General features: G+C 43.4%; 1 long non-coding RNA gene across 1 annotated transcript in view; it reads left to right on the top strand.

Moving 5' to 3' along the window:
- Positions 1–418: 418 nt before the first annotated feature.
- Positions 419–13,414, top strand: part of LOC105241542 — a 40,868-nt gene continuing 27,872 nt past the window's right edge. Inside the window, exon 1 of the long non-coding RNA XR_002144413.2 lies at positions 419–948. This is a non-coding gene — a long non-coding RNA (uncharacterized LOC105241542). The remainder of the gene's footprint in view (positions 949–13,414) is intronic.

The following is a 13,414-nucleotide window of genomic DNA, read 5'->3' on the forward strand; positions in this document are numbered from 1 at the left end:
CAGGATCTGTTCTTTAGGAATTAGAAACACATTGATCTGAGCTGTAAAAGCTGATGGCTTAAGACAGTCCAATTGCATATGTCATCTGAGAAGCTCTAACGAATGTATTGTTCGGGCAGTGGGGCTATCCGGGTGGTGATTGAGCCAGCTTTTCGCTGCTGCTTTTCCTTTGCTGTGACCCAGCATTTCAACAGCACAGTGCTGGGCACGTGCACCTCGTCTTCAGGTCTGGGAAACTCAGGGGAGTCAGGGAGTCAATGCGCCTCTGTCTCCTTTGATACGGTGCAAGCTTTTTGAGGACAGTGGAGTGGAATTTACTTCTGCATTTCCCAAAGCACCTTGCCTCATGTTCTTCCAGAGAAAAGGTAGTTAAAGTTGACTTACCCAAGTGGCCTTGTTCTGGGAAGGTGGCAGCTGGGCTGCATCATTGCCTCTCCCTTTCCCCGCCCATTCTCAGGTGAGCTGATGGGGCTGGGAGCAGTGTTCATGCCACCACTTTCCCAGGATCTCTCTCAAGAGCGCATGTTGGATTTCCTTCTCCTTGGGGCCTGGGGATGGCTGCGGGACCAGCTAAAGAGGAGAGGGCTTGCCTCTCCTTGGGGCCTGGGGTGCACACTGACATTTCATGGTTGCCCATGAGGCTGAAGCTGAAGAACATGATTGTCACTTGGTGACCCCGATGACCCTGAAGGGAACGCCCCTCCCCAAGCTTCAGGGGAACGGTACTGATTTCTGGCTCACTCACCAGAGGCTCACCTTCAGCCTTTTATTACTTTGCTTGTATGCCCGAGCCCCCAACAGCCTGAATCCTCGGCTTGCGTGGCTGGGGTCGGGACGTGGGACACAAATTCATGAACAAGGAAAGAACCACAGCCACTGGATACAAAAGCCAAGTGGGATATCTGGTCCAGGTGACTCTCTCCAAAGCAAACTCCTTCCACACACAAGGTAAGAAAGAAATTTTACCAAATAAAACCCCACAAAAACCCAAAGAAACCCAAATCATGAAAATTCTTAAGGGGATGAAACTAGCTTCAAGAAGGTTTTATGGGACTATAGAATTACTGTTTTTTGAAGAAATTCAATAGACACATTTTGAGCACTCATTAATGTAAAAAACCTTTTGCTCAGTGTTTTGAGGAGTGTAATGATGACTGAGATTGCCCTTTTCTCAAGGAGTTTATAATCTGCTGAAGAAGAGAGACTAAAAAGACTAAAACAACTAGATGTGGGGAAAGGAAGGTGACAGAAGAGCTCATGTGAAGTAGGAGAAAGTGGTTTTGCCATTAGTTTTAAGTGGTGGAGGACAGCAGCTTCCCAGAGGGTGGGAGAGGGGAGGGCGGATGGGGTGGTGAATGCTGGGCCCGGGGGACAGACCGATGAGGCTGGAGGGAGATTGTGGGAGAAAAGGTTGGAAGGTGGTTTGGAGTCAAACAGAAGAGGGTCTTGATTGCTATGGTAAGAAATTTGAGGACTGTGGTGATATGTGAACAATGCAACATGTCAGCACCCCAAGGGGCTTCCCAGGTGTGGAAGCAGCATGAGGGACCTTGATGTTGGCCTCAGGCGTACTTAGGTTTGAGGGCCTGTTATTTCCCTCACAGCTGGGTGACCTTGGAGGCATCTTGCAGTTTACCCTTCTGTAATGGTGTTGCTGACTAAAGAGAGAAATGCTGGGATAGCTAGGAATAATGACATAAAGGGTGTTTGGTAGGTCATGGCTTCTTGGGGTAGGTCTGCTGCCTGAATAAACAACTTGGAGAGAGGCATGGATAGGTTTTTCTGTTTATTTGCTTTTGTAATTTATTGATTTATCAGAGAGAGAGAGAGAGTGCATGCACACAACGGGGGAGTAGCAGACAGAGGCAGAAGCAGGCTCCCTGCTGAGCAAGCAGCCCGATGTGGGACTCGATCCCAGGACTCTGGGATCATGATCCAAGCTGAAGGCAGATGCTTAACCGACTGAGCCACCCAGGAATGCTGAGGCATGGGTATTTTATCTCCATTTCATGGTCAGAATGTTTGAGTTTGAAAGAGTTTAAATAGCTATCTAAGCTGTCCAAACAAAAGTAAGAATTCTGGTCCGGATTCCAGCCCAGAGTCCACATTCTTCCCTTTGAAATATACTGCTTCATGGAGAGAAAGCCAACATGGAGACGGGTAATATGTCATGGTGTATGTCACTGCCCTTACAGGAGTGGACCACCTGGGCCTTCTAACATGGGAAGTTGGACTGTGAAACAGGGTTGTGGTCCTGGAGGGGCTCGGAGCACGTGTAGGCCCTGTGAGAGGCCACGGTGATGGGGTCCCCCTGGATTTCGTTGAAGAGAGGGAACTCCAGGGTGGTGCCAGCTGTGAGAGCTGCCCAAGATGCAAGCCAGGGTGACAGGCCTGGTCCCCTCACCCAACTTGGAATGACTCAGAAGGGTGCCTCAGCCTCAAGTCCCCATGCCCCCAGCCTTGCTCAGCTGAGGCCTTCCTTGGGGCTGTATCACAGCTCACCCTCTCTCTCCTCCCTCTCCTGTTTCTTCCCCTCAACCTGCCACAGGTGCTGACCTAAGAGCGCTCCCTGATGGACTTTGGCAAGTTAATCCCTGTCTCATTCCACTTCCTGGGGGATCCCCACTTGTGATATGCAGATTCAGATAATAACCTGTAGCTTTGGACTGAAGTTGAGTCTGCAAGATTCAGACCCCTCCCTAGGTGCCGGTGGTGAGAGGACAGAGATCCACTTGGAAGGTAGATGGATGCCCACGAGCCCTGTACGGTGCTGTCTTACAGGACCTGCAGCCTGTCTGGGTCTACCCCTCTGGGATGAACATTCTCCTCGATGCCTGGTGGGATGGGCAGAGAGAGAGAGTATGTGTGGGAGGAGGCAGTGAGTGGCAGGAGTCAGGAGCAGAGAGGAGTTTGAGTGGAGGCACTGATCTTCCAAATGGCCCTGCGGCTGCTCTGTGGAATGGGGAGAGGTACAGAGCGTGGGAAAGGAAAGGTGGGAGGGCCTGGCTGGGAATGAGGTGCCACATGGAGCCGGAAGGAGAATCAGATTCCAGGAAGGGCACTTTAATGGCCTCAGTCTTTTGAGATTCTTTCATACTGAAAAGGATTGCTGATGTGCAGAGTGGAGAACAGAACATCTGCAAACCACTACCGGGAGAGTTCCACTGGGATGTACTTTCTATAGTTTTGGTGATGAAAGAAGCGAGTTATTCTTCATTTCACTTTATGCATATAAAATTGTAATTTTGAAAACTGACACCCCCCACTGGAAACACTGCCTTAGTATTAAGCACAGCAGTCTGAAGCTGTGTCGATGTGAACCTAGAAAATCTGGCTGGCCAGGACTGCGGGGCTCCCTTTGCTGCTGAGCAGCTCCTGGAACTCAGGGACCCCAGGAACTGTCCTTGGACCCCAGTGATAGGAGGGTGCATACCTGGCTGGTCTGTGGTTGTACAAACAACACTCAAATTTCCAGTGAGTTTTCTGTGTGGCTCTCTGCCCCTCTCCTGGCTGAGTTCTCTGGCCAAGTGCTGGCCAGTTGGAAAGTCAAGACTTGGCAGGGGACTGGATCTCACTAAGGGAGAGCCTCTGATCATCCTTCTTCAGACCTGAGGACCTTGTCCTGGAAAGGGTCTGGCCTGGTCCCGTGAATGTGGGCGGGGGGGGGGCATTCCCCTCTTTCTTCTCATTTTTAGGGCAGTGAAGAAGTGGGTGTACATTCTATAATAAGCAGGTCACAGGTTTGGAGCTATGTTCTAGAAATATTTGGCTTTGTGTCTCTGGCAAGTCCTAGCAGGAGCAATAGAAAGGGCAGACTGGGGGCAGGGAGACCAGTTTGAACGCTCCTGTGATCAACTGTCTGGTAGTTACCAGGAGCCAAAATAGAATGGTGGCTAGGGGACTGGAAAAGAGGGGATCATTGGAGAGACACTGGAGGCAGGATGTGTGGGAGGTAACAATGCCTTCCACAAAGACGAGTCAGCCCTGATGGAACAGTGGCAGATAATGCCATTAAAACAAACTGGGAAGTCAGTTCTCACAAATCCTATGAGACAGACTTCAAAAATAGACCTGGTTTCAAATTCTAACCCTGTTACTACTAGCTGTGAGGGTGCCATTGGATATACATTACCTCATGGAGCCTGATTTGTTGTTTTTAACTTGTAAATCTGGGATGACGATGACTGCTTCCTATGGTTATTTATTGTAAAGAATGAATTTAATGAGAAAATGTTATAAAGCATTTACAACAGACCAGTACACAATCAGCACTCAAATGGCAGAGATTGGGTAGAGACTGATTAGTACAATTTTTGAGCTTGGGGGCATGGGTGGGTAGGATGGACCTGCAGAGGAGAGCAAACAGTTCTGGTTGAGTTGTTCAGGGAGGGGTCAAGAATTTATGCTGATGTCTCTTCAGGTCTTCAATGGTTTGTTTGTTTGTTTGTTTATTTATTTAAATTTTGTTAGTGGACATCCAGTGCAATATTGGTTTCTGGAGTAGAATTCAGTGACTCATCACTCACATACAATACCCAGTACTCATCACAACAAGTGCCCTCCTTAATACCCATCATCCATCTAGCCCATCCCCCACCCATCTCCCTCCATCAACCCTCAGTTTGTTCTCTGTCATTAAGAGTCACTTGTGGCTTGTTTCCCTCTCTCCTTTTTCCTCTTAGGTTCATCTGCATTGTTTCTTAAATTCCACAAATGAGTGAGATCATATGGTTTTTATCTTTCTCTGACTTATTTTACTTAGTGTAATACACTCTAGCTCCATCCACGTTGTTGCAAATGGGAAGATTTCATTCTTCCTGATGGCTAAGTAATATTCCATTTTGTCCGTATATACACACACATTACATCTTCTTTATCCCCTCATCCGTCGAGGGACATTAGGGCTCTCTCCATAGTTTGGCTGTTGTTGATAAAGCTGTTATTAACATTGGGGTGCATATACCCCTTTGAATCTGTATTTTTATATCTTTAGGGTAAATACCTAGTAGTGCAATTGCTGGATGGTAGTGTAGTTAGTTCTGTTTTTAACTTTATGAGGGACAGATCTTCAGGGTTTTAGAAGTCCAGTTCTCTCAAGCACCGAAATGGATTGATTTATAAAATGGTCTCTTCTTTTTAGGGTAGATGCAAACAACAAGTGTGAATACTGTTGATAATCTCTTTTATATTTACACAATGTAGGAATCATTTCCCTCCTTTTATAACCTTTTTAGCAACAGCTGAGAATTTTTTTTTACATGGGGATTAAACCATAATGACATTTATAATTTAACAAGAAAATTTCAAGAATGTTATTAAGGATCCAAACTTTTTCCAATTTTCTGCTTTCCCATTCTTGTTGGGTTTTTGTTCTTATGCTTGTAACCTCATGGTTTCAAGACGGTTGCCACAGCACAAGACATCACACCTACATTCAAATCAGAAAAAAGAGGAAGGTGGAGCAACACTGAGTTCTCTGCTACTTATTCCTTTTATCAGGAAAACAAAAACCTTTCCAGAAGACTCAGCAAAGTTTTATTGGCCAGAATTAGGTGACATGGTCACCACCAAGGATTATCTGAGAAAGCAAAAATCTGGCAAAGAGGAATGAGATTCACTGATAATGATTCCCTACCCTAGAGGCAGATATTTAGGTAGCTGAAATCTCAGCATAAGATTCTGGCAAATTTAGAGTTCTGGTTTATCCAGTGACTTATCATTTAACTATAGATCAGTGTAGATTTTCATGGATGAGTAAGTAATCTCTCTGTTTTCTAGGAGGTAGGAGAACTGAAAGACCATTTTAGTAGAAGAGATCCGTTTGCCTTTTTGGTTCCCAGGACCTATAGAAGCTTTAATTCTCTCTTTTTTAAAACTTACCCCCACCCCCACCCTTTTTTATTTCAGTAAACAAATAGTGGATCTTTCCATCCAGATAATAACTAAAAAATACTGGTGAACTTCAAGATCAAACTTTGTTGTTTGTCCTTAAATTCATCTATGAATTCAGTGGTAGGCTTAATTGTACAGGAAGCCGAAACAACAGGAAGGAGGACAAAGAAGCCAGTCCCACCTCGTGCAGGAAGGGGCTTGTGCAGTAGTGATTAGCAGCTGCCCTCTTCTGCCCCCAGGCCTGATGGCCGGACCCCGGCTCCTCCTCCCCCTCCTCATGAAGGAAAACTTTCTTGACCCTTCGTGATTCAACTAAAGACTGCTTAAGCGTTCACAGATATATACAGTAGTTTAACTATCAAATTCTTTGTTATACAACGAGTTAGAAAAATTGTATATTTGATGTGATAGTGATCTCAGACTCAGGGATAAAAGGAGTTATAATAACTTCAAACACCTCTGTGATAATTAAGCCTGAATTAGTGAAATTAATGACAAAATAGTTTGTGAAGAGAGGCAATTAAAAAATATCAATTACAAGAATCTGAAGATGGATGGTGGTGATGGTTGCACAACAGTAAAAATGGTAAATTTACATTATATATATTTTACCATGATAAAAAAAATCTACTGAATTTAGTCTTGTTGAGAGACCTGCTCTAATGAATGAATAGAAGATTTGTAAAGAGAAAAACAAATCCTTGCACATCAGTGGGTGTTCTTCCTTCACCATATGCTTGCTCAGTACACAGCCTGATCACAGAGTTCTCTGGGACTTTGGGCCCATATACCCAACAGCATTCTCTCCTCTGAGCCCATCTCACAAATCCCTCAGGTCCACCATGTCTCAAACTTTAGTTTTTAGTTTTCTGTGTCTCTGGGCCTCCTGTGCACACTCCTCCCATCTCCCGTTAAGGACTCTAACAAGCACTCAGTGGCTCAAGCCTGAGCTCTGGGCATCATTCTGAATTCCAACTTTTCCCTGAGTCTCCATACTAAATGACCATTCTGGGTTAATTCTGTCTCCTCAGTGTTGCTCTAATCTGTCCATTTTTCTTCCACTCCATAGTTGCCACTCTGAGGCAAATAAAGAATCAGGAACTCTCAACTCCAAATGAGTTCCTGGCATCCATTCACCATCCATGTAATCCTAAATGCCTGAAAACATTTTAAGGTGTTAAGAAGTAATTACAATTTTTATTGTGGTAGGAACACAACATGAGATTTACCCTCTTAAAAGATTTTTTAAAAAGATTTATTTATTTGAGAGAGCAAGAGCATGTGAGTGGGGGGAGAGGCAGAGGGAGAGAGTCTTCAAGCAGACTCCCCGCTGAGCGTGGAGCTCAACATGGGACTCGATCTCATGACCCATGAGCTCTTGACCTGAGCCAAAACCAAAAGTCAGACACTAAACCGAGTAAGCCACCCAGGGACCCCTCTTAAAAGATTTTTAAGGGCCTAATATAAGTACTGTTATCTTGTCCGACGTTGTACAGCAAATCTCTAGAACTTACTCATCTTGCTTAACTGAAACTTTTCTTGTTTATTAGAAATCATCTTCTTAATCGAGATAGACGATCTGCTGGCCTTCTTGGATATATTATCAAATTGCTTAGCAAACTGCTTTTAGAAAGGCTCTCAGTCATAATTTTAGCCAAATAGAAATGAGTGATCTCTGAACAGGATTTCTACATATGCTTGAAACTTCTTACTCTTCCATATTCATCCTTCCCCCACACACATTTAGCACAGTAATATTGATATGGTAAGACAAAAGAATTGGGGGAGATGTCCTCAGAGCTTGTTCCAGAAGATGGCTTTCTTTCAATAGTGAGTGAGCTGTCCAAGTGGGCAGGATTATTTCAGGTTTTGTTTTTTGTTTTTTTTTTTTAAGATTTTATTTATTTGAAAGAGAGAGAGAAAGAGAGTACAAGCAGGGTGAGGGGCAGAGGGAGAAGCAGACTCCCCGCTGAGCAGGGAGTCCCACGCGGGAGTCCATCCTGGGACTCCAGGATTGTGACCTGAGCTGAAGGCAGACGCTCAACTGATTGAGCCACCCAGGCTCCCCAAGATTATTTCAGTTTTATGAATTCACTCATCAGTCTTATTGGACATATGTATATGCCAGGCACTGGTGAGTAGAGACATGGGACAGAATCCCCACCTGCAAGGACAGCCTAGTAGTGGAGACAGATCTGAAAAAACAAACAAACAGTTCGTGTAGTAAAGTGCTAAAAATCAAGTAAGGTGGTTTGGAGTAACTGAGGAGGGATATTCCTTGGAGCCCGGGAAAGATTCCCGGAGTGAGAAAGTAAGGACGCTCTGGAGTTGAGATCTAGTGTTAACTCCAAATCAAGCTCCTTTTCCATTTCAACTAAGAATGCAGTTAATGTGGCAGGCACTGGATTTTGAAAATCTCATTATTTTAATCTGCATTTCCCTGGCTACCAGTCAGATGGAGCACCTTTTCACGTTTATTGACCATTGTGAATTCCTCTTCTGTGTAGTGTCTATCCTTGCCATGTCTGGAAAATCTCAATGTTGAAGACAGACTCTCTGAGGCAGATAGGGACCTTGTCTGATGCTCTCTGAAGGATTAATTTCCTAAATCCCACACGCATCTCTTGACAAAAATAAGGACCAGGATGTTTTCCTAAAAGCCCCCTCGCTTCCTGGCAATCTCTGCCTTCTCTCTTCTTTGATAATCAGGCTTCCTCTTGGAGGCTGGGGATTGCTGAGGAAGGTCAGCAGGACGAGATGGAATCTGTATGTGCAGATACTGTTGTCATCTTTAATGGCATAGGGTTTTGTTTTTTTCCTGTAGAAACTAGAGGAGAAAGTCTCCACAGATGGACAGAGTTATGTGTAGGCTTGTGAACGTGAGCATGCCTGAAGAAATGGAAGTATTTGAGTGCGCAAATCTTAAAAGACTGAGGTCCAATTTCGTATTTGGTTTGAGAGAAATGGGCTGCAGATAATCACTACGTGGATTTGAGAATGACCCTCATTCAAGCGATGGACAATGCATTACCTTCAATCTTAGGTATCAATGTTTTGTTCCAGTGAACCCGACTCAGCTTTCATGTTTTGCCTGACAGCAGTCAGCACAACTTGGCCATGGGCCGTGTTGTAACCTTCCGGTGGCCAGAGGACGGGTTTGAGCTACTGAGCTGTAGGAGAAAGAGCCCCTGGGCCTTGGGGGCCAGACGCACCTGGGTGGGATTCTTGTTTCTGTTCATCAGCTGTGTTTTGTTAAACAGTTCTCTCCACCCCTCTCGGCCTTGGGCCTTGGGTTTCTCATTGCAAAATGGGAAAGTTACCTGAGTTCAAAAGTATCTAGGTCTCTCATCTATTATAAGGATCAAATGATGTTGTGATAAAAGGATGCTAGCCTGCATGTGTGTATTCTTCGCTACTCTTCTTCTCTTTGCCACATCCACACACAGAGCCGGGCTTAACTGTAGTTGGCGCCTCATACTTGTGCCCTGCTTGATTATCTACAGTGGTTCTCAAAGCTTGGTCCCCTGGCCAGCAGCAGCAGCAGCACTGAGGAACGTTTTAGAGATGCAAATTCCCAGAACTAGGAAATGGAGACCGACTGGGTGGGGCTCAGCAATGTTTTACCTGCAGGCAAAATGTTTTACCTGATTCTAATGCTCAGTGAAGTTTGAAAACCACTGAAATAGTCTCCTTCCTGTTGTGGTTGGTACAGAATGAGATTTGGTGAGAGGGAAAAAAAAAGTGTGTGTTTTAATGATATAAAAGCTATTTAAAGTCCCAGGAGGTGACTTTCTTTTAATGTCAGGTTTTCCTTAAAATAGTGAGTGAAATATGTTTCCAGCAGGAGAATTGTTTCCTGTTTCCTATTGAAGAAAAGCACTCAAGTTTAGCTTAATGCAGGATTTGAGATAAGCTAGCAGGATGTCTATATTGAACTGAGTAGATAACTCCTCAGCCTCTTTTCTGTTCTTTCTCTGCAAATATTAATGATGAACTTATAAACTAATCGATGCTACACTGACTATTCAGCTCTGGAAGACCGGACATTATGATATTTTGCCACACTATTATTTCTGAGTAAATGTGTTTCAATTTTCTTTAAAGCCAGAGCCATTTGCCTATGTTCATAACCCTAGTGATTAAAGGTAATAGCTGGGCCCATTAACACATTTCTGCATATCAGTGAACATCCTGATGCCCTCTACCTGCCTCAGGAAGTTTGTTCCTACAACTAAGAGTGTAATCATTGTGGCAAGTCTTTGCCGGGCTCATTTCTCATACACTTTAATTGTATCTTTTTATCATGCAGTTTTTGTGAGTAATAGACATTAATGAATAGTTGTACTGGCATGAGTGTTCATATTAAGTATTCCTAAGCTTCTAATGAGAAACGCATCAATGTTCACTAGGGTGTCTTCTGATGATCAGTAACAGCTTTGATTTTTATTGTCTGTCTTTTGCTTTTGAGAAGGAACTCATGTAACTCTTCCACGTACGCTGGTTCTCTATGCAGCATGCATCCTTAGTGCAGGAGGACCTGATGCTTAATGACCGAAGAATTTCATTTCAATGAATTTAAGGAAAAATCAATTAAGTACTGTTAAAAATATTCAAGAAAACAATTTAGGTGTTATAAAACTATTTAATACTTCATAAAGTGCACAGTCTCCTTTTGGAGAACTGCAAAATGGGATAGAAGGCAGGAATATTTATAGGTTAAAGAATAAAGAAAAAGAAAAAAAATAGAAATATCTGATTGGTTGGGGACACAACACTTGTTTGGCGTGAGCGACCCAGAGTTGGCTTGCGGTTTGGGGATTGGCTGACGGGATATATTGTGCATCTGGTCAAACGGAGCATTTATAGGGACCCAAAAGTGACCTAAGTTCTAGTTTGCTGATAAGACATCCCAGGCAAGGGCCACTCCATCTTGGGCCTAGAAAGCTATTTCAACAGTACATAACGAATGTGTGATGAAGGAATAAGTAAAAATTGCTGATAAAGTTGAGGCTATTAAGTGTAATAGTACCTACTATATGTTGACAGTCTACCATGTGTTAGGGACTTGATTGGAGTTCTCTACTTCGATTCTTATAAAAAACACTCTAGGGGCGCCTGGGTGGCTCAGCTGGTTAAGCGTCTGATTCTTGGTTTTGGCTCAGGTCATGATCTCAGGGTTGTGAGACCAAGCCCTGAGTGGGGCTTTGTGCTGGGCGTGGAGCCTGCCTGAGATTCTTTCTCTCCCTCTGCCCCTCCCCCCACTCCTGTGCAGGCATGCTCGCGTTCTCTCTCAAAATAAATCTTAAAAATGAACAAAAAAAACAAATGCTGTGAGGCAGATATCATTGTTCCCATTTTACAGACCCCCAAACTGTCCTTAGAGTGTACTAAAATGGACATGTAATGTTTGGTGTTGGCATAGCCAATGAATAGGGGGATAACTCAAAAGGAAGTGTGTGGCTGGTTCTATAAACTGGCGTCTGAGAAAGTGGCGTGCCTGAATTGAAGCCTTTTTATGCTTGCTCTATTTGAATTAATATCCTCAAGTCAGCTGACATGTTTGCAGTTTGTCAAACTGCACCGGTGAATTGTGTGTCTCTAAGCGTGCTGTTGCTGTGGGGGGCCTCACGGGGAGCCTCACAGGGAGCCATGATTCAGCGCAATGGAGAGCTCAGGTTTTTCAGGATACTGAGCGTTGGGGAGGGTACTGAACACACAGGCCACATTAAAATTCCTGAAAACTCATCTTTAAAAAAAAGGGAGGGGGGCAGTGCCTGGCTAGCTCAGTCAGTAGAGCATATGACTCTTGATCTTGGGGTTGTAAGTTGGACCTCCACATTGGGTATAGAGATTACTTCAAAACATAAAATCATTAAAAAAAAATAAAAAAACTAAACCCCTGAGAGCTCAGAGCAGGGTAGCAGATAGGTTTGCAGGGCTTCCTTTATAATTTACTCAGATAGTCTTTAGAATGTCAACAGAAATACAGGTAAAATTGTTGATCGTTGGAGTGAACCAACAGAAACCCCAAAAGACAGTCTAGGGTCTTTGAGATTAGTAATGCTCTTTTGTGAAGGAAAACGACCCGATTCTAGAAAAAATGGAGATTCCTATGCACATGTACCCTAATGGAAGAAAACTAAATTGTAAAGTACGTAAATATTGGGAAATAAAGTGGACACTGAAAAATGAAAAATCATGCTGAATCCCCCACATTACTTGTATCATGCCAAAAAAAAAAAAAAAAGAGTGAGAGAGATAGCATCAAACTTTATTTTGGGCACAGATGTAGTGCATTCTTTGGTGCTTTCTTGTGTTGAGATTACTTCCCAAATTCTTGCTTGGTTTCAGTGGGCTGATGAGTAACCACAGACTGAAGTGATAGCTGTCTAGCCTTTTAAATACCATGCGGATCTGAATGTTTCTAACCTCTGCTTTTATTTGGCCCAATTATCTGACGTAAAAGTGCTTTTAAAATGCGAGGTCTAGTCCTTAGGTGATAGATTCCACCACCTGTTAGCTCTACAAGAATGCTGTGTTCAAGCATCTTCTTGGCCTTTATCAACTTCAGAAGCAGCGACCTGACTCTAGGTATTTGCTCCAGTGGTCGGAAGCTGTTGTTAGAACATGCCCAGAACATGAGAAAATGAGATGACCTTTGGCTTCTTCTCACCTTTGCTTCTGTTTTTACTGCGTGGGGGACATGATCTTGATCAGTCAGATTCTTCCAACTATGAGCCATAAATGGCAGGAATGGGACGTGTGACGTCACATTGCTAAAACCAAAGACCTCCGTTGCTTTCCCTTAAGCAAATATCATAACTCCATTGAACACTCGATGTTGTTCTTGATATGTCATGAATGAGTTTGCCTGGGGCAAGGATGGGGAAAGGAAAGGCTTGTATGTCGAGTACTATAATCTTCCGCTGAGTCTGTCTCCCCCTCCAAATCTTCTCTCCAGAATTCTCTTTAAAGATTGACACACTCTTTTATCTTGGTAAGTGAGCTGCTTTACCAATCGCTAGCTGAACAAATCTCAGGCCCTCACTTTTGTGTTAATTCTAATAGTTTACCTAAATCAGATTTGGGATTCAACAGCATACCATAGACACTGCATGGAACCCTGAGATGATGTCACAAAGGAACATCACAATATTTGTCTAAATCTTTTAAGTCTTCTGGGCACAATGTGCAATTTCTGGGTTAATCCTTGAGATCAAGTTCAAATACACACACAGTTCATGTATAACATGCTTCTCACTTCATAGCATTTAAATGCTAAACTTTTGTTAATATTTAGTATTTTATAAGGTTCAAAAATATCATAAATACCTTACTAAAAGTCATGAAACAAGACTGTAAATACATTATTCAGAACTTTTAATAAATCTCTTCTGTAGTTACATCAACCAAGTGGCATTAAGGAGCTTATGGAAATGGGCTCATTCGACCCAAACTGTTACCCTGCACTTCATCATGTTTTCTGCCTTTTTATGGTTGATGAGTATGACAGTGTGGAATA

This window comes from Ailuropoda melanoleuca, chromosome 9 (assembly GCF_002007445.2).
Source record: "Ailuropoda melanoleuca isolate Jingjing chromosome 9, ASM200744v2, whole genome shotgun sequence".
Lineage (NCBI taxonomy): Eukaryota > Metazoa > Chordata > Mammalia > Carnivora > Ursidae > Ailuropoda > Ailuropoda melanoleuca.